The sequence below is a fragment of the Balaenoptera musculus genome, chromosome 10 (genome assembly GCF_009873245.2).
Source record: "Balaenoptera musculus isolate JJ_BM4_2016_0621 chromosome 10, mBalMus1.pri.v3, whole genome shotgun sequence".
Classification (NCBI taxonomy): domain Eukaryota; kingdom Metazoa; phylum Chordata; class Mammalia; order Artiodactyla; family Balaenopteridae; genus Balaenoptera; species Balaenoptera musculus.
Window position 1 is genome coordinate 101,824,183 of NC_045794.1, and position 19,544 is coordinate 101,843,726.

Sequence of the window (19,544 nt, forward strand, 5' to 3'; positions counted from 1 at the left end):
TTCCACCCTGCCATTTCCATTCTTTCCTTTTAAATGAAACTCTGTCCATTAACCATCCTGTGATTTGATCTGTCAACCCAGAAACACTTGCTAATGCTTTATAGCCGTGGCTTGTCGAAGTTCTGGGAAAGAGGAAAACAAATAAGCGAGTCCTAGTAAATGAAAGTTATGTCCTCATTTGAATTTCCAAGTCCAGAGAGCCCGTAGGATGCGGACGTCAGTCTCTCCCTCCTTGCTGGGGAGGAACGTAGGAACGTGTGCTCGCTGTGCGTCACGCGGGGCTCTGATGAGACGTGAGCGGCGTGTTTGGCTGGGCTCAGCCTTCCTCCCCTGAGACCGGCTGCCTCTTTGGGTTGCAAATTACACACTGAGCTCAGTGCTGGAGCCGCGCTGCGTTCCCGCGTCTGTAAGAGCATTGCATGAAGCATCACGTTTCCAGGTGGGTGAGCACGGCGTGGGTGCTCAGAGACCTCTGCGTGTGCTTGCTCGTGGAAGGCCCACCGAGGCGGAGGCGTGCGGGAGCGGGGGGCCGCGCTGAGCTCTGGGGACAGGAGGGAAGCGGGGGCAGAGCCTGGAGAGGCTGCCCAGCTGTGCAGCTGCCGGAGGGACTGAAGCTCAGGGTCCCTCGGGCAGGCCCCCGCTTCTCCCCAGTGGCCCCTCTGCCTGGTTCACTGCTCTCCAGCACGAGGCTACTGTGTGATTCTGAAAATAAGCCCACGGAGCTTCTCATCACGACCGTCTTGGCTCCAGCAGTGCGGTGCCTGATCTCACACTTGGCTGGAAGCGACCTACCAAGTTGGCTCAGCAGGGTGGCGTTTGCACCGGTTTCAGATGTCGGGGCCCTCGTTTCTCTGCACCTGCAGCACTTTTCTGGACCCCATTAGTGCTCCTGCTGTTCTGTGGAGGCACCGTCTTCACGCGTGCCACACACACACTAGCTGGGAGTCCTGGAGGGCGGGACCGGCCGGCCGGGCTCCGTGCGCCACCCCGCTGCACAGGGCCTGGCACGCCGGCATCCGCAGAGGGCTGCATGGGAGGTGGGGGGGGCCTGGCACCCCCGATCTGATTTACCTGGTGTCTTGTAGGGCACACCTGTACACACCTGCCAGACCTTGCTTCGGGGGAGGGTAACGCGGCCCCGTCTCCCAGTCCTCGCTGCTGTGCCTCTTGGGGCTACAGCTCATGTCTGGCTCAGCAGAGCAAGCTCTGTCCTGCCAGCTGGGGGCCGGGGGCCGCCCTCCCGGCTGCAGTCAGGCCCCGCACTCCGGCGTGAAGGACGGATGGCTCCAGGCAGCTTCTTGGTCCTGGGGTCAGATTTGAATGTAAAACTGAAAAGTTCTAAATTTATTAAAGGCTTTCTTTGGGGGCTGGAAATATGCCATAGATTTTCTATCCCTCTCAATTCTCTCTTAAAATTTAATGCTGCCATAAAAATGATGAATAACAAATTATTCCAGGAAAAATGATACTGAAAGACTCTTCTAACTGTTGAAGCAGAAATGTAGACTTGGCGAGGAAATATATGTGACCCAGAAAACTCACAGAGAAATAGGAAATCATGTACTTTGTGGAAACCACAACTGCACAATGTTGTTCCAGGCTGCAGAAAACAATTTTTATTCAAGGTATTGAAGTACTGAGTCTACTTTGTGCTGTTGGCACCTTTATTAACATAGTAACATCATGCCTTTCTGGAGTTCATCGAGTAGCCTTTCCTACTTGGAACATCACAGAATCCCAGCAAATGAGCAGGAAAGACCAAACTTTAAGGCTTAAAGTCAGAAAGTTCCCATGTGACAGCCTGTGTCCATTACTCTCTCAAACCTTCCTTGGCCCCCTCAGTGCATCCTCCCAGAGAGTTCTGCCCACACGGTTCTGAACTGTGTGAGGCTGTGATTAAAGCCACGGATGGCGGGGCTTAGGACTGCCCCACCCCGACACAGCGATGGTGGCGGGAAGGCGACCTGACGACCAGACCGCAGGCCGGCAGGAGGGAGGAGGAGTTGTGTACAGACCAGACAGGCACTCAGACCCCACCGCAGTCTGAGGAGAGTTAGTGCGGGGCACACTGCCCTTTGTTCCTTGGTAGGCCTTGGGAACATCATTCCATGGTAGGTTTTTTTAAAGAACATAGTATTAAAAGACAGCGATTCAGACTTGACTTCCTGACTGTTTCACACCAGAGCAGTGGGAGTGGTGGTGCTGATGGTGTCGTGGTGCCGATGCCCTAGTACCTCCCAGACCAGGCATCCAGGCCAGGGTATGGCTTAAATGGAGCCCCAGGTAGCCGCTGGCTGAGATGGCCCCGATTGGCGCTCATGGTCACATTTGTATTCCCCTGACATATGTCGCCACGTCTATTAGGAGAACTTAGGGAAAGGCCTGGCCAGTATCAGTGATTTCCAGTTGGAAGTGTCACCGTGACAACTCCGGAGGTGCTGGAAACAGGCACTTGGTTAATTCTGAGTCTTGACCCTTCCCAGGCAACTCCACAATCTTTCCTCTGGAGAGAAATAGGCTCATTTGGGAAATGTCTCTCATTGTTCCTAAGCTACGTCCACTCAAGTGAATAATTTACTTTTTTCTATAGGTTTGGAAGAAGAGGTGCACACAACCTGTCTAATACTGTCTCTTTGCACATTGTAATGTTAGCTTCTTTAAGCTGCTCTTTTGATAGCCGGTTTCTCAGGGAAGAGGCAGGACCCTATAAATGGTGCTGCCTCAGTTCTGTTGTCCTCTTGGTCCCGTAAATCTCAGAAACTCCATGCCACCTGGGCAGCTGTCCCACTACCTTCCTGCCTAATCACCTTCACTGGCACCTCTCTTGCCCGTCAGATAAAGCCCAGAAGCCTCAGGCTGGCTGTTAGGGATCTTTACCATGCAGCCCCATCCTACACTCCCGGTCCCGTTCATCAAGACTCTGGGGAACATCTCCTCCAGGTTAGGCCTGGGCCAGCCGGGGTAGCGGGAAAGCACAGACGCGAGTGAGACGCAGCCCTTGCCACCGTAGAGCTCACCGCCTGCTGGAGAAATTAGACTGAAGAGAGGGGGACAGTGAAGAGCCCAGGTGCAAACCCAGGAGCTCCGGGGGGGCTCCGATCCCTATATCACTTCCTGGGTGGGTCCGAGGCAGCCCTACAGCATGCTGAGCTTTAAATATGGCGTATCACACGATCTTCAGATCACCCAGAAATGCTGATAGACTATCCAAAGCAGACTTGTAAGTGCATGAAAGCTTGCAGGAAAGCAGGGTCATCCCAGAGGCCCAAGTGAAAATAGATGGGAAGGGGGAGGGGTTTTTTGCCAGTCTTTAGGTCTGGGTTTGAACAAACACTTGGAACAAGAGGTCGACCGTGTGCCCCTCACAGGTAGGGAATGCAGAGCTAAGGCACTTAGGTAACGCCATACTGAAAGGCTATACTCTTGGGCAAAGGATGAACTAGAAGGAAAAAAATCCATTTGCCAGCCTGGGAGACAACTGGGTGTACCTCTGTCTCAGCCTGGGCTGTCAGGTGGGGGTGAGGGAAGGGATGTTCCTCCCTGTTAACTTTTTACTCAGGGCCACGTTTAGCATTTGAATTGACAAGAACTGAGCAATTAGCATAGAAAGATATTATAGGCTATTAATATCAGTGGAGCGCCTCACATAATTATAACTGGAGACTTTAATTCTTCTGTCTCAGTGATTAAATAGGCCAAAAATCAGTAAAGATAAAGGAGATACAGAAATATCATCAAGCAACTTGCTTGAGCTCATTAATAATCCAACAACTAGGGATATCCAGCCACATTCTTTTCAAGTACACAGTGACCAATAACCACAATAGTTTATTTCCTGGGCCATAAAACAACTCTGAAAATGTAAAAGGATTGAAATTATACAGAGGATGTTATCCAACTGTAATAGAATTAAGTTAGAAATCAATAAGAATGATGTCTACAATTCTCCAAATTTTTGAGAATTAGCAGCACACCACTAAAAAAAAACCCTTGAGTCAAAGAAATCAGAGGGAAATCAGATAATATTTTAAACTGAATGAATAATAAAAATGTAACATTTGAATTTGTAGTATGCAGCTAAAGCAGTGCTTGGAGAGCTAACATATTCCTATAAATGCATACATCAGAAAAGAAGAAAGATTTAAAATCAGTAATTTTAGTTTCCACCTTCAGAAGATAGAAAAGGAAGAGGAAATTAATTCCCAAGGAAGCAGAAGGAAGGAAATAACAATGAAAAGGGCAAAAATCAATAAAATAGAAAATGGGCAAGCAGTAGAGGGAATCAACAAAATCAAAAGTTAGTTTAATAAAAAGTTTAGTAACACTGAAAGATCTCCAGCTAGGCTAATCAAGACCAAAAAAAAAAAGAAAGAAAACGGAGAGAGGAAAGAAAAAAAAGGACCAGTATCATGAATAAAGAGGGGCCATCACTACAGATCCTACAGATATTTAAAACTTAGCAAGGGAATATTATTCACAACTTGTAACAGTCAGTCAAGTTAACAACATAGAGGAAAAGGACAGATTCCTAAAGGATACAAATGATCAGACTTTGCACATGAAGAAATAAGAAGCCTGAAAAGCCCCGTATTCATTTAAGAAATGCCTTTCATAATTAAGAACCTTTCTATAGTGACAACTGCAGGCACAAATGACTTCACTGGTGAACTTTCAAATACTTAAGGAAGAAATAATACCAATCTTACACAAATTCAGAGCATAGAGGAAGAGAGGACACTTCTCAGCTCTTTTTAGTCAGCCTAACTGAGATACCAAAATGAGACAAGGATGTTATAATAAAATAAAATTATAAACCAATACCTTAATTAACAAAGTTGCAGAAATCTTTGACAGAGCATTAGCAAATTGAATCAAGTAAATTATAAAAATAACGGTACATCACTATCAAGGGGATTTATCTCAGGCATGCAAGGTTGGTTTAACATTCAAAAATAAATCAATGTAATTGATCCCAGTAACAGAATAAGGGGGAAAACTATAAGATCATGTCAAAAGATGCAGAAAAAGCATTTGATAATTCAACACCCACTCATGAAGAGAACTCTCAGTAAACTGGAAATAGAAGGAAGCTTCCTCGATGATAAAAGGCATCCAGAAACCCTACAGCTTACATCACATTTAATGGTAAAGTTATCAAATGCTTTCCCCCTAAGTTGAGAACAAGGCAAAGATATTTGCTCTCACCACTTCTATTCAATATTATACGTGAAGGTCTAGCCAGGACAATCAGGAATGAAAATGAAATAAAAATTATAATGATTGGAAAGTAAAAAGTTAAACTGTCCTTATTGATTACATATGTAGAAAATCCTAGAGTCTGACAAAAAAAAAAGAACAACAGAACTAATAAAGATGCTGGATACAGGTTAATATGCAAAAATCAATTGTATATCTATATATTAGCAATGAAAAATTAGAAGATGAAATTTAGAGACCCGTATCATTTATACTAACATGAAATTCATAAAAATACTTACATACAATTTTAACTAAAGATACTTAAGATTTTTACACTAAAAATTGCAAAGCATTGCTCAGAGAAGTTGAAATACTTGGTGAGATATACACCATGTTTATAAGTTGAAAGACTTAATATTAAGATATTAATTCTCCACAAATTGATCTGTAGAGTCAATGCACTCCAAATCATATTCTACCAAGCTTTTTTGTAGAACTAACAAGTTTATTCTAAAATGTATATGGAAATACAAAGGACCTAAGATTGCAAAACTTACATTTTGTTAAAGAAGAACCAAGATGTAGGGCTTAAAGTCTTGATTTCAAGATGCACCATAAAGCGGCAGTAATCAAGACTGTGATGTTGACAGAAGACTAAATAGTAGAATAATGGAACCAGGTGAAGTCCAGAATAGTTAAGAGGCACACAGGGAGGAAGTATTTATCATACACATATTTGACAAAGGACTCCTATCCAGGGTATATAAAAATTCCTGTAGCTCAATATTACAAAGACAAATAGCTCAATTAAAAAATGGACAGACGACTCAAGACATTTCACAAAAATAGATGAATAGCCAATAAACACTTGAAAAAGTACTCAACATCATGAGTCATCAGAGAAATGCAAAGTAGACCACAGTGAGAGACCACTATACACTCACCAGGATGGCTAAAATTAAAAGAATTGACAGTGCTAAACATTGGCAAGTATGTGAAATCTTATATATGGCCGGTGGAATGTCAAATGGTAATGCCCCTCGGGAAAACTGGCAATGTCTTATAAAACTAAGCATACATCTGCCCTCTGATCCAAGAGCTCCATTCCCAGGTCTTTACACAAGAGAAATGAACATTTGTGTGTACACACACACACACACACACACACACACACACACCCCTTGTAGGAGAGTGATCAGAGCAGCTGTATTCATATTAGCCCAAACTGGAAACAGCTCAAACACCTATCAGCAGGGGATGGGTAAACAAATTCATACAGTGTGATGCTTTTCAGCGACAATGGAATGAATCTCAAAGACACTGTGTTTGCCCGCGAAAGCCAAACAACACCAGAGTGCGTACCGTGTGAGTTCATTTATATGAGGTTTTGGAACTGGCGAAATGGATCAGCAGTGAGAGGGCTCCCAGCCGTGGGTTTCCTGTGCCTCCCCTGCAGGATACCTGGGAAGGGTGCGTTCTGTATTCATAGGGATGTTGTTGATTCCGCTGGCGCATTTACTTGTCGAAACTCATCGGGCAGTATTCTTAGGTTTCTGTATTTCTCCTTATGTAAATTCTACATCAGAAAAAGCTAATAAAAATTTAAAAATACTGGCTAGACATACTCAATTAAAAAAAAACTGTCCCCAAAACCATAAAACAAAACAAAAACGGAGTCAAAACATGAACCCAGAGTAAGTGGAACACCGAAGTCATATTTTTTAAATCTTTTGAGCTTGAGCTTCAATTTTGAGGCCTTACTGAGTGCTTGGGACAGAAGGAAACGTTCCACAGGCAGTGAGGCGAAGGGGAGAGCCCTCTGAACAAATCAGTCACCTCCAAAGGGCTCTGTCCTCAGGGTCAGGCTGCTTAGCAATAGCTCCCGCCCTGCCCCAGGACCCTCGTGCCAAGCTCTGTGTGAGTGTGAGTGTGAGTGTGTGTGTGCGTGCGTGCGTGCGCGCCTGTTACCAGGGAGGGTTTAAGGACCCTCTGCGTAAGTGTGAAAGACAAAATATCACACTTTAGGGAGGACTGGGGATGTAGAGCAGTAAGAACCATCATACACACTGGAGAGGGCGGGCGAGGGGGGGAGTGTAAACTAGTAAAAAACACTTCAAAAAATCATTTGGCTTTTCCTAGGAAAGTTGAGGAGATGCATTCTTCTCCACCCAGGTATTCCACTCCTGGGTTATATGTACTCAGAGCTGTGCTGTCACTAGCCACGTGTGGCCGTTTAGATGAATATTAGTTAGAATTTAAAGAACTGAAAAATTTAGTTCCCCAGTGCTATAGGCCAGCTTTCTTTCAAGTACTCAGGACCCCGCTGCGGCTGGCGGCTGCCGACTGGACAGCACAGACGTAAGACGTTCCCATCGTTGCAGAATTCCGCGCGGCACGGTGGTTCTCAAAGTGTGGTCCTTGGGCCAGCATCAGCGGCAGCACTGGGGAGCTCGTCAGACATGCAGGTTGTCGGGCCCCGTCCCAAAGGTCCCCTGGATCAGATATGCTCGGGAGGTGGGGCTCCGTGTGATTCCGGAGCCCACAGAGGTTTGAGAACCAGTCATCTAGAGAGACTCTTACAAATGTGCACGAGGATTCCAGCAGTACTGATTTGTAATAGCCAGAAGTGGAGACGAGCCTAAAGACCCATCGGCAGTAGTGTGGATGAAGAAATTGTGGAGTGTGAGCGAGGCACGGAAAGTAATGATGGTCTGCAGCTGCATGAAGCGACAGGCATGTATTTCAGGGACATAGTGTTGAATGAAATAAAAGTCCTCGAGCCATACATACCTTGTGCTACATTTATCTAAAATTCAGATCTAGAAGGAAACAACTGTGGTGCAAAGATAAAGGTAGTCAAGGAAATGATAAACACACAGTTTGGGATACTGTTTACCTTCGAAGGGTTGGAATCTCAAGGAAAGGGCTGGGCTGGCTTTGGAGAAAGTTACCTAGTTAGAGGTTAGTTTTCTTCTTAAACAATGGACAGTAAACCAAAGAATTCTTGTTCTGTTGGTATGCTTTTATTCCCATATATGTAAAAAATATTTGGTATTAACTCAATATTTAGTTAAACAATTTAAAAATAGTAAAATATCAAAGTATTTGGCTGGTCATGAATTGAGTTTTTCCAAAAAGTAAAATTGAGCACCAAAAATATCATTTTAAATACCCACAGATTCAATGAATATTTCATTCATGTAATCTTAAAGTATATTTGTCAGATTTTGTTTGAATTTTCCTTCTTAACATTTATTCCTCCTTTGGGGACATAAAAGGATTAGAAATAAAATGCTGGGCAAAGCTCTCCCGATCAAACTCAAGCAGAAGCAAAATAGGAATGATAATATTAAGATTAAAAAGACTAAAGGAAATAGTATTGAGTTAATTAAAGACAGCCATTTTATTATAGCAAAACAATATTAAATATATATGTCCTAAGTCATGGAGATAAGAAAACATAAAGCCAGAATCTGATAGAAAGATTACAGTTGTAATGGAGAACTTTAGTTCTTTCTTATCAGTGTATGAATTATCAAACAAAAAAAATAATGGCCAAGGATCTGAACAGTATAAATTTCATGGTCAAATTAATATTTATTCACCAGGAACCCAGAGATGGGAGAATAGCTGGACTCTGTTTAGAAAAGGTCACACTAACACCTGCATCCATGCACCTGGGTACACGTGCATCCTGCATCCACTTACATGTGTGCTGGTGAATGTGCAAAGCCAAGGAATCTTCATTTAAACAGTGAAATTAAAATCGTATTCCAGGTTAAAAATCTTCAGCCCACCAGTGCCCACTACACGCCGTGACTCAGTAGCCCGTGTGCAATATCTGATGACCGTGACGTGTCCACTGAGCCCGTGCCCTCCTGTCAGCCGTGTGAGCAGCGCGGGGCCCAGGCCAGGGGGTTGATCAGTGTTCCTTTTCCTGCAAATTAGAAGGGTAGCCCCTAACTGTGTAGAGGGAACCTGGGGTCTCTTTGTATTATTTCTTGCAACTGAATGTGGATCTACAGTTGTCTCGGCAAAAGGTTCAGTGAGAAAACAACAATGTAGGCCCTTGGCCCTCTGTACCGCTAGTATATATGCAGTGATATTTGTACGAGGGGTAATGTTATCTAGCGCCCACCGAAGGTGGGCCGTCAGCCGGTAGTGACTGACCCGTGAGCTGGTAAGAAAGGCGGGCAGCCAGCAGGGAGGTGAGGACGGGGCTGCAGCAGGTCGAAAGCAGGGCCCAGGAAGGACGCATACAGGGGCTATTTGTTGTTCTCTTGCCAACAACACAGGTTCTTCCCTGTTGGTCCAGGAACCATCCGAAAGTTAAGCTGGAGAAAATAGAAAATGCTGTATCCACAGGGCCTATCCGTTGTAGCACTGTTTGTAATGGTGAAAGGCCCGAAGCCCCACAGATGTCCGTCAGCACAGGGCTGGTTGACACTCCCAGGGGTTGGTGCACCCCACGGGGGTGAGGAGGGATGAGGGGGCTTTCTGCGTGTGGCTGGGGGGGTCTTGGCTGTACTGTTTACTGGGAGGGGCAAGGCACAGACAGCCTGCGTGGGTGCCCTCACTTACTTGTTGGTTGGTTGGGAGCATATGAGCAGACACACAGACACACACGGACGAACTGACACACACACACACCTTTTCCTGAGTGCACACGTGTTTACTTACATTACAAACAAAAGTCAGTGAAAGGGTAAACCAGAACCTAGTGGAAAAGGTGCGGTCTTCGTGGGGAGGATGGGTGGTGTGGAGAAACAAGGATGCAGCCCGACTTCTCCAAATGCACCTGGTTTGAGGTTTTTACTGTGGAATCATGTGTTGCTTTTCATAAGTGTAAAACCAAACTAAACCTAAACAAGTGGGCCTTAAAAAGCAAGGACAAAATTAAAAGGTAAAAAATGAACCTAACTCTATATTGTGTTGGTGGCCTAATCACACAGAGCAAAATTACTTTGAATAGACTTCTGAGCAATTTGCACGTACAGTCCTAGTAGCATATATTTCAAGCACAAAAAGAATAGCAAAAAATTTTAAAAACTCTACCCAGTAATCATATTGTTAGTAATAACATGAGTGCTATCTTGAAACTATTGTTTATATACACACATTACACATAAATACATACATTAGGGTAAAGCAAATAAGTAATTATGATAATGTTATAGGAACTAAGATTTTTAACCTAAAAGAGAATCAAGCATAAAATCACAGAAGGAAAAACGCTATAATCTTAAATATGATTTAAGACTCAGTATGAACCTGTGATGTATTCTTCTCTTTAAAAGAAATAAAATCACATCTTCTAGCTTCCTCCCCTGAAAATTATTGGGTCCAGTGATCAACCCAGTGTAAATAAGACTCCTGTGGAGTCTCCATACCATTTCCCGTGAAAAGGAACCAGGGCTCCTTAGGAAAAGGCACGGTCCCAGGCCTAGGGCAGGAAACGTTCAAGATGATTCTGGAGCATCTCATCATAAAGAAGGCAAGTGGCCTCTCAGAGACTTTTGGGGTCACGTCAGAAGCCCAATTTAAAGGGGTCAGAAATGGGAAAATTGAACATCAGGAAGAATTATGAAGGCAGTGGATTAAAATAAACCCAAATATGTTAAAGTCTATGAATTCATCATGATTTCTAAATTAAACCCTCACCAGCTCGCCTTTGAAGGTTGCTAGGGCATCACCTGATAAACAAAAGGAACGATTCAAGCAAGTATTGTGCTTTTCTGGTAATCAAATAGTTTTTGAGGAGAAGTTATTCCTTACAGAAAAAAAGCGGATATAAATGCAGAGGGAAGGAAAGAATCACATTGTCACTCTAATGATATAACAGCTTAAGGACGCTCACCAATGGCTTTGAAAATCTTCAGAGGTGGCTGGCAGGGAACTTTCTAACGCATGGATCCGTCTGGCAAAACCTGGACCCGCTAATCAATCATAGTGTCGTGAAGGAGAGACGCAGAAGCCACGAGCCTCCTGATGGGAAGCATGAAGGGTGCTCTGCTCCATTAATTCCTGCAAAACAGAATTGCATCCGACTCCGCCTCAGCTTCAGGGTCTAAGTCCAAGCTCACAGGACATCCTGGGGAAGGGGACACGGGCGCCACTCGCCAGCCGGAGCCCGAGTGGGAAACACCCACAGAACAGGTGACCTGCTTTTCATGGATGACTTGTGATGACGGGGATTCCCTTAGAGTATTCCCACAGCATGTGGGCGGCGTGGGGATCGGGTAAGAGATGAAACAGGTTTGGCCACATGTGATCGTTGTGGACCCTGAAGAATGGGTACATGGGCTCCTTTATTCTGTGCTTTCTAGTTTGGGGAGTTTTTGAAAAGTCGTATTATAAAATGTTTTTAGAAAGCACACCCCATACACACACCCTCTCACTCTGAAGGCCTGGCCTGGGGGAGGGAGTTTGGAAGGAGCAAGGCCTGAAAGGATGTAGAGTAGTCCTGTAGTCATGGCGGCAGGACCATTGGACACGACAAGGGGACAGTCGCATCGTGTCAGACTCTTTCTTATTTCTTAGTTTGCGGCAGTGTCTGTGTAATTTTCCTTGTTTTAGCTTACAGGAAATTCTTTTCTCTGTTGTCAATGTTTTCTGCTACATCTGGGCATTCCCTAGAGAACGGCTATTAGGTGAATGTGGATTCTTTTTGTTCAAATTAGTTTCAAAGCAATAACAGTCCTAGTCACAGCCTTATTTACAAAGGGGCTGATTTAAGTCTTGACTCAAGGTTGGTGGTCTGAGGACGTTCAGTCATTGGGAAGCAACAAGCTTAGTCCGTAACTTGGGACTTGATCGTGGCCTTCATTCATTCACTCGGTATTTTGATCATTTTCCAAATACCTGCTGTGTGTGGAAACACTGCGCTAGCTGCTGAGGGAGACCCAGGCAAAGGGAAGGCAGGTCCTCGTCCCCAGAAGCTCCCAACCCAAGTGGTTCTCAGACTTCACTTTGTGTGACAGCCTCTTGGGAGCTGGTTAAGAATGAAGGGTCCAGGCTTGTGACCGGGAGATTGAGATTCTGCTTCTGCTTCGCGCTGAGAGCGGACGTCTGTTGGTCCATCTGAGCCTCATCCACCCGCTGGGCCCCAAGGCACATCTGATGCCAAGCACTGAGCTGGCGTGAAGGGCACGGGTGACGTGAGGCCCAGCCCCTGCCTGCAGGGAGCTCCACGTCAGCCGGGGGTGTCTGGGGACCAGCCAAGCTCGCGCCCTCTCGTTTCAGACAGTGTCATCCGGTGGAGGGTGTGCGTGGCGCCCGTGGACCTCCACCACCTCCGTCTGCTCCCGTGTACTGCCCTGGCTGAGTAACTTTGGGGAATGCCAGTCAAGGAGATGGAAAAGCTAACATTTGGGCTCAAGTCAATGTCCTTTGTTGCTTTGTTGTAGCGAATGAGCGCTCTTTCCCCTGTCCAGGCAGACACGGGGCCTGCAGGGGCCTACAGGCCACGCGTTCCTCTGCTCTCAGAATCCTCCTCATTCGTTTACTACCAGAATGAGACTTTACAGAGAACTGCTCGTGAGGCCGATGGCCGTGTGGGGGAGTGGACAGAGGCCGGCATCCAGAAACGACCCTTCCGGGAGTGGACTCGTGGCCCTCGGCCCCTCGGGGTCCTGCCCTCGCAGTGCAAACCCTGGAACCTGTCCCGACGTCCGAGGCCTGAGAAGGTGTCTGGCTCAGCCCTCCCTTTCCATCGAGGTGCCTGAGGTTCGTGTGGAGCTAAGCTGTCTGTCCGTCTTTAACAAGTTTCACACCCGTGCTCACCATGAGATGCGCATCGGGGTGTCGGCCTCCTTCTCTGACCCCGTCCGGGCGCAGGGCTTCGTGCTGTGCACCTAGACACGTCCCCCTGGCCTTCCCGGAGCTCGCCCCGAGAGTAGACACGCGCTCTGCGCTCCTGGACGAGCACTTGGCAGCCGAGGCAGCGCGGGAGCTGGGACCAGGTCAGCTGCCCTCTCCAGGAGGGCACAGGGGTCCCCGTGGGCCGGTGTCTGCGCAGAGGGGCGGGGTACAGGAGTGGGCTGCACACGCGTGTCCTGGTGTGTTGTGGGGACATGGCACTGAGCACGGGGGGGACCCTCGGAGTCAGCCAAGAGAGGCCGCAGGGGAGGCGGCCGGGGAGGTGCGGGCAGAGGCCGGGGCCTTCGAGGCCTTGAGAGCTGGGAGGAGCGCCAGGAGAGAGTCGGGGAGGAGGCCAGGGCTGGAGCTGCGGCGGAGACGGGGGCGGTGGGGGGGGGGGACCAGCTCCCGAGCACACGCTCACCCCACAGGCAGGGTGTGCCACCTGAGCTCTCCCGGTGCCAGCCTGTGGACGGGCACGTGTGCAGGCCTGCCTGTCCAGCGAAGGGAAGTGCCACCCCGTCCTCACAGGGCTGTGGACGGGCAATTGGCTTGTTCACCGAGAGCTGCAGCTCACTCACTCACTCTGACCTTTCTGCTCTCTTGGCTCAGTCTGGTCCACGGAGAGAATTGAAGCTTTGAGTTATTAACTGGTGTGATGTCATTTCTTACTTCAAAGAAAAAATAATCAGGACCCACAGCAGGATCTTCTTCCTTTTAATTTGCCAGGATCATCCTTGACAAACTGTAAACAACAGTAGAGATTATCAGGTTGGACAGGGTAGCAAAAACGCCTGTAAGGCGGTGCCCATAGTCCAGACCGTGATTCATGGTCTCACAAAGATGCCAGGCCATCAGGGATGCAATGTTTAAATCTGGGAAACGGGAGGGGCCGTAAGAAGGGCAGCTGAGGTTAGTGACGATGCGGTGCTGGCTCTGGCCCCTGCAGTTCTCCAGAACTTGTATAATTCATGAAGTTTTGACAGAGCAGCATTCAAAGGATGCCTTTGATTTCATCCATAAAGGAGCCAGGCATGTGCAGGCAGCGCAACACTTGTGATGTGAACTTGTGGTGCGAGCCCCCCCTCGCCTGATGTCTCTTGGAGGTGACGAGTGGCCCGTGCTGCAGGGGGGCTGAGTGGCACACAGTCTGCTCCGAGCGCACGTGCTGGCGGAATGTGTGTCTGTCCTGAGGCCCGTGCCAACATATTTAAATCAAAGCCATTGTTTGTTTGGCTCTTAACTGGTTTTCGCTGGTGTGCCTTGTCTGCATTTAAGGATCAACTTCTCCCTTATGGCTCTGTGAGCCGTAGGAGCTTGTTGTTTCTGTTGTTGATTAATTGAACACCTAAACCAGTGGTTCGTCGTTTAGAAGGACCTAGGAACACAGCACTGGAGAATGCCTTTCAAAATTGAAGGCGGATCATGATCTGGGTGATGGTTAATTTTGTGTGTCAACCAGGCTGGGCCACGATACCCAGCTATTTGGTCAAATATTATTCTGGATGTTTCTGTGAAGGTGTTCCTGGATGAGATTAACATTTAAATCGGTGGACTCTGAATAAAGCAGATTGCCCTCCATCACATGGGTGGGCCTCGTCTAATCAGCTGAAGGCCCGAATGAAACAGAGGCCAGCCTCCCCTGAGCAAGAAGCAATTCTGCCTCCAGAAGGCCTTTGCAGTTCAACTGCAGCATCAGCTCTTCCCTGGGTCTGCAGCTTGCTGGGCTTCCCCAGCAGATTTTGGACTCTCCAAGCTTCTATATTCAGTCTCTTTATACATATGTATGTGTGTGTGTGTGTATATACACATATATATGTATATATATAGATACATCATCAACAAAGGAATAAACATTTCTTAGGAATGTAAAAAAATATTTCAGTATTCTTTGTTATTTTATGCTTTTTCCAGCTTTAAAATGTTCATTTCAGTTGGGAATTGCTGACACATCAGAGCGACAGCAGGTGGGTCACCTCCCTTTCCCAGACCAGCCCTCCCTGTTGGATGAGCATGCAACCAGTGACTCCCGAAATGAATTGGACTGGCCGTGACCTTTGTCATTTAGCCATTTGGAGTGTTCTCAGATGTGGACAGACACATGCCTGAATTATCTGGCAAGAGATAATAGATCAGTCACTCTGAGGCCGGCTGGATGAGCACCAGCTCATTTATGCCTCAGGATTTGGCTGCATAATGAAATGTGATTTACAGTTCCATTACCAGCCCAGGCCCCAAACATGAGGGCGTTGGTGTGAATTTTAAGATGGCCGTGCTCTGCATTCCTGGTAGGTAATTGTGTAATGCACTGGCCTGGTGATGAATATTTCAAAGGAAATCATAGCAAAGATTTTGCTTGCACAGCTGAAGTTGGTGCACTCGGATCCGCACAAAGAATGGGAAACAATTCCTGTCGTTTGAATGGCCTCAGAAATCCATCTACATAAATACATGTACGTAGGAAAATCTCCTGTGCCAGAAGGCCATTCGGTTTTATTTCAGTGCCAAAAATTATAAGCAAAGTTTAATGATGCGATTAAAGGTGAAAAATTTTTCCTTTTATCACAATTTCTCTATTATAAAAAATAGAAGGAAAGCTGTTTCTTTGCCTGATTGCCTACTTTTTGAAAAGTGTACGCCGTATGTAAGTCATTTGCATTTAGTTAATCGTGTAGTCATTTCAGACTTTCATTTTGTCATTTTATAAGCAAAACTAGATCCACTGTGGAACCTGACATGCAGTTTAAAGAAAACTCATGTTAGGAGTGCCCGGGTTTATCTTCTGCCTCTGGCCAGCAGCTGGAGGAGAGGGGAGAGGCCGGGTTGCCCCGGGGACAGCTTTTCTGCATTAAGTTCTCATCCTCTGAGCTTCTCTCAAAAATCAAGCCTTCTCTGTAAGAGTGTAAACATGCCAACAGCCCCGCTGGTTTAAGGGCAGAGGAAAGAGTCTCAGAAGAAGGTCAAAGGGAAGACGGAGGGCAGTTAGGGGCTGCCCCCCGCCCCCTGTGCCTGTGGCCCTGGGAGGAGACATGAGCAGGGGTTGCCCAAGGTTGTGGAGGTCAGAATCCACCTGAGGCCACAGTCTGAGTGACAGCGAGGTGGCTGGGGCCAAACAGATGCCCCAGGCTGGGCTGGAGCCACAGGAATTAGTGGTCCCTCACCCAGTGACCCCAGAAAAGACCATTGCAATTTAGTCCCCAGTCTGTTTCTTTTATTTTAATTATAAAAAGCCTTTTTTTTAAAAAAAAAAAACTTTATTGGAGTATAGTTGATTTAAAATGTTGTTAGTTTCTGCTGTACAGCAAAGTGAATCAGTTACACATATACATATATCCACTCTTTTTTAGATTCTTTTCCCATATAGGTCGTTTCAGAGTACTGAGTAGAGTTCCCTGTGCTGTACAGTAGGTTCTTATTAGTTACTTAAATTTTAAAAAGTCTTAAGTATACAGAAAGTGTAGCTAATAATCCAGTGAATGCCTGTGTACTAACTACACAGTTCTGTCAAATCTGACAGTTCGTTTTTCATTTTTGTTTCAGATCATTTATTACTGATTTAAAAATTAAATTTCACATTTGTCATTGAAGCTTCCTTCCTTATTCTCCAGAGGTGACCACTACGTTGAAATTGGTTTTTGTAATTTCTAAACATGCTTTTTTTCATTTTCACCACATACATATATATCTATAAACAATATTTATGATCTTGATGATATTCTGAAACTTTCTATAAACGGTATCACACTTAAATATTCTTTTGTGACCTGCTTCTTGTGTTCAACTTTATATTTTAATGCTTATTCATGTTGATGGATGTAGCTGTATTTCATTTATTTTCACTCTTTATAGCTTCACACTGTATGAATATGTTATAATTTATCCAATCTCCTGTTGAAAGACATGTGAGTTGTTTCTAAGTTTTTTGCAGTTACAAACAGCGCTCAATCCTAACGTTCTTGTACGTGTCTCCTTATACGCTGGTGTAGGAGATGCTCTGTTTAGGACAGGACTTTTCTGGGTTACAGCATGCAAACATCTCGATATTACCAGGCTCTTCACAGCAGTTGCATCCCCCCACCCCTCCGCCCAGCATGCGCAGAATTCCTTTCCGCCCACATCCTCTCCTATACTCTGCAGTCCTCACAATTTCTAGGCTTTGCCCATTTGAAAAACAAGAACTGACATCTTTCTTTTACCTGTCTTGCTCTGCACCTCCCTGGTTACCAGTGAGTATGGGCAGCTTTTCCTATCTTTACTGACCACTCGAGGTCTGTTCATATCCTTGGCCCATTTTTTTAATTAGGTAGTTTGTCTTTTTCTTATTGATTCTTAGGAGGATTAAAAAATATGTGTGTGTGTGTGTGTGTATATATATGTATATTTATATACACCTACACACATATATATACTGGATACTGGATACAGTCCTTTGTCAGTCATATATGCACTGCAGATATCCTTTGCTAGTCTGTGCCTTATACATTTACCTTAATAGTGCCTTTGTCAAACATAAGTTTTAAATTTTTGTGTTGTCAAATTTACTGATTTTTTAAAAAATTGATGCCTATGCTCTTAAGGTTTTGCCTTTGCAGGTTGCTTTGTAATCCACCTTGAATTGGGGCTTACATATGGCATGAGGTAGGGACCTAATTTTACTTTCTCCATATGGATAGCCAGTTATTTCAGTATCATTTATCAAATCATCCATCCTTCCCCAGCTGGTCTGCCTACCCTATCTGCCAAAGACAAATACCCACATTACCACGGGCCTGTGCCTGGGGTCTCTGCTCCCCTGGCCCACCTGTCCTAGGCCCAGATCACATGGTCTTCATCAGTCTCACAAAATGTCTTGAGAGTGGATGTAAATCTTCCCCTTATCTGTCCATCTGTGGGCTTGTCTTGCTATTCTTGGCCCTTTGCTCTTCAACAGCAACCTTAGAATATGCTTCATGTTCCACAAAAAAAATGGTTGGAATTTTTATTAGAAATACATTGATTTATAAATTATAATGGAAGGCAATTGACATCTTCTCAGGTTTGAAATTTTTGTCCATTAACCTGGTGTATCTTCCTGTTTATTAGGTTTTCTTTGATGTCTTTCAGAGAACTTGAGCATCTCTCCCACAGCTGTCTTGCACTTATTTGGTGTGATGCATTCTTGGGTGCTTCCACCTCTCCCCCAGGGGAAATCCTACAGGGATGGGCCACACCCACCCAAAGGCTGCCCACCTGCCTGCAGTCCTGGCCTGTCAGGGTGTCCTTTCCTCTCCTCTGTCTGCCCTGGGAGGGGCTCTGAGTGCTGGGGGTCCCCTGCGGTGACGTGGGCATCCATCATCCTGCTGCCTTCTTTTTGGAGTGGGGTTTGGGTTTGCTAGACACAGTTGACTGCAGGTAATAAAAGTCTTAAGACCTGAGATTTCAGAAGTCTGATCCGACTGGAATGGGATTGGGGCGTTTAAATGGTCATTTTCAAGTGCATCTGGGGTCTTATGTGAATTGTCTTTTCCTCAGCTAGAGAGATGATTTTATGATTTTTAAAAATGGCGTTCGTTATAGGACCGGTGTTTCTCCTTGACCCCCAGAATTCCCAGCCTCAGAATCCCGAGGGTGAGCATTTTAGGAGGAGACTCTGCTAACAGGCTTGCTCTTCAGAGGTGATGGGCCGCCACGAAGGCAGGAGGCCTGCTTGTCGTCCTGGTGTACCGCTGAGTGGCCTTTCCAGCTCTCTGGCCTCCTTTCCCTCCCAAGTCGTCTGGAGCCTGGGGAGGTGGGAGACTGGAGGGTCAGGCACGTCCCTAGAGCCTGCTCTGAAATGGCCGCAGCACTGTGCTTCCAGGGGGTCGGCGCCGCGGTCAGCCAGCACTGGCCCCTGCCCAGGGGGCTTCCCAAAGGCTCATCCTCTTCCCTTGGAGAGCTCTCTGTGTGCTCGCCGTCTCCTCCCTGGGCTTGTTTGGAAACGGCCGGTCCACGTGGCTGATTTTGCACCAGTCGGGAGGGTCCCGATTGCATGTGCCAGATCCCAGAGACGACGGAGACCCCCGTCCTGAGTGGGCACGGGTGGTGGGCCCTGCGACGTGTGGGCGTCCGCTGCGGAGAGCCTGCCTCCTAGGCTCGTCCCACCCGGGATGCCGACGGTGGTGTTTATTGTCAAGGTTAAGCTTCATTAGAGCAGAAGCCCAGTTTCCATTAGGATATGAAATTTTTATTTATTAAATTGCTATTTTAATATAATTTACCAAGTCATCGAAGACAAATAATCCACTTAAGCGAAGCTGTAAAACTCCATTTTCCCCGAACGCTGTGTTCCCGTGAACGCGTGGCTTATACCGAACTCCGCTCGCCAGCCGGGGGTACCTTATGGGGACGCAGGATTCACAGCCAACCTCCTGAATTCCGAGTGAGGATGGGTCTCAGGGCTGGCCTGAGGCTGACCTCTGCACTCCCCGGTTAAATAAAGGTTGTTAAGCAAATTAAGAGGCCCCTCCATC

The 19,544-nt window shown here is 46.3% G+C and overlaps 1 protein-coding gene across 5 annotated transcripts in view; it reads left to right on the top strand.

The window, feature by feature from the left end:
• TBC1D22A (TBC1 domain family member 22A) overlaps positions 1–19,544 on the top strand; it is a 323,227-nt gene that overhangs the window by 265,613 nt on the left and 38,070 nt on the right. The window lies entirely within an intron of this gene.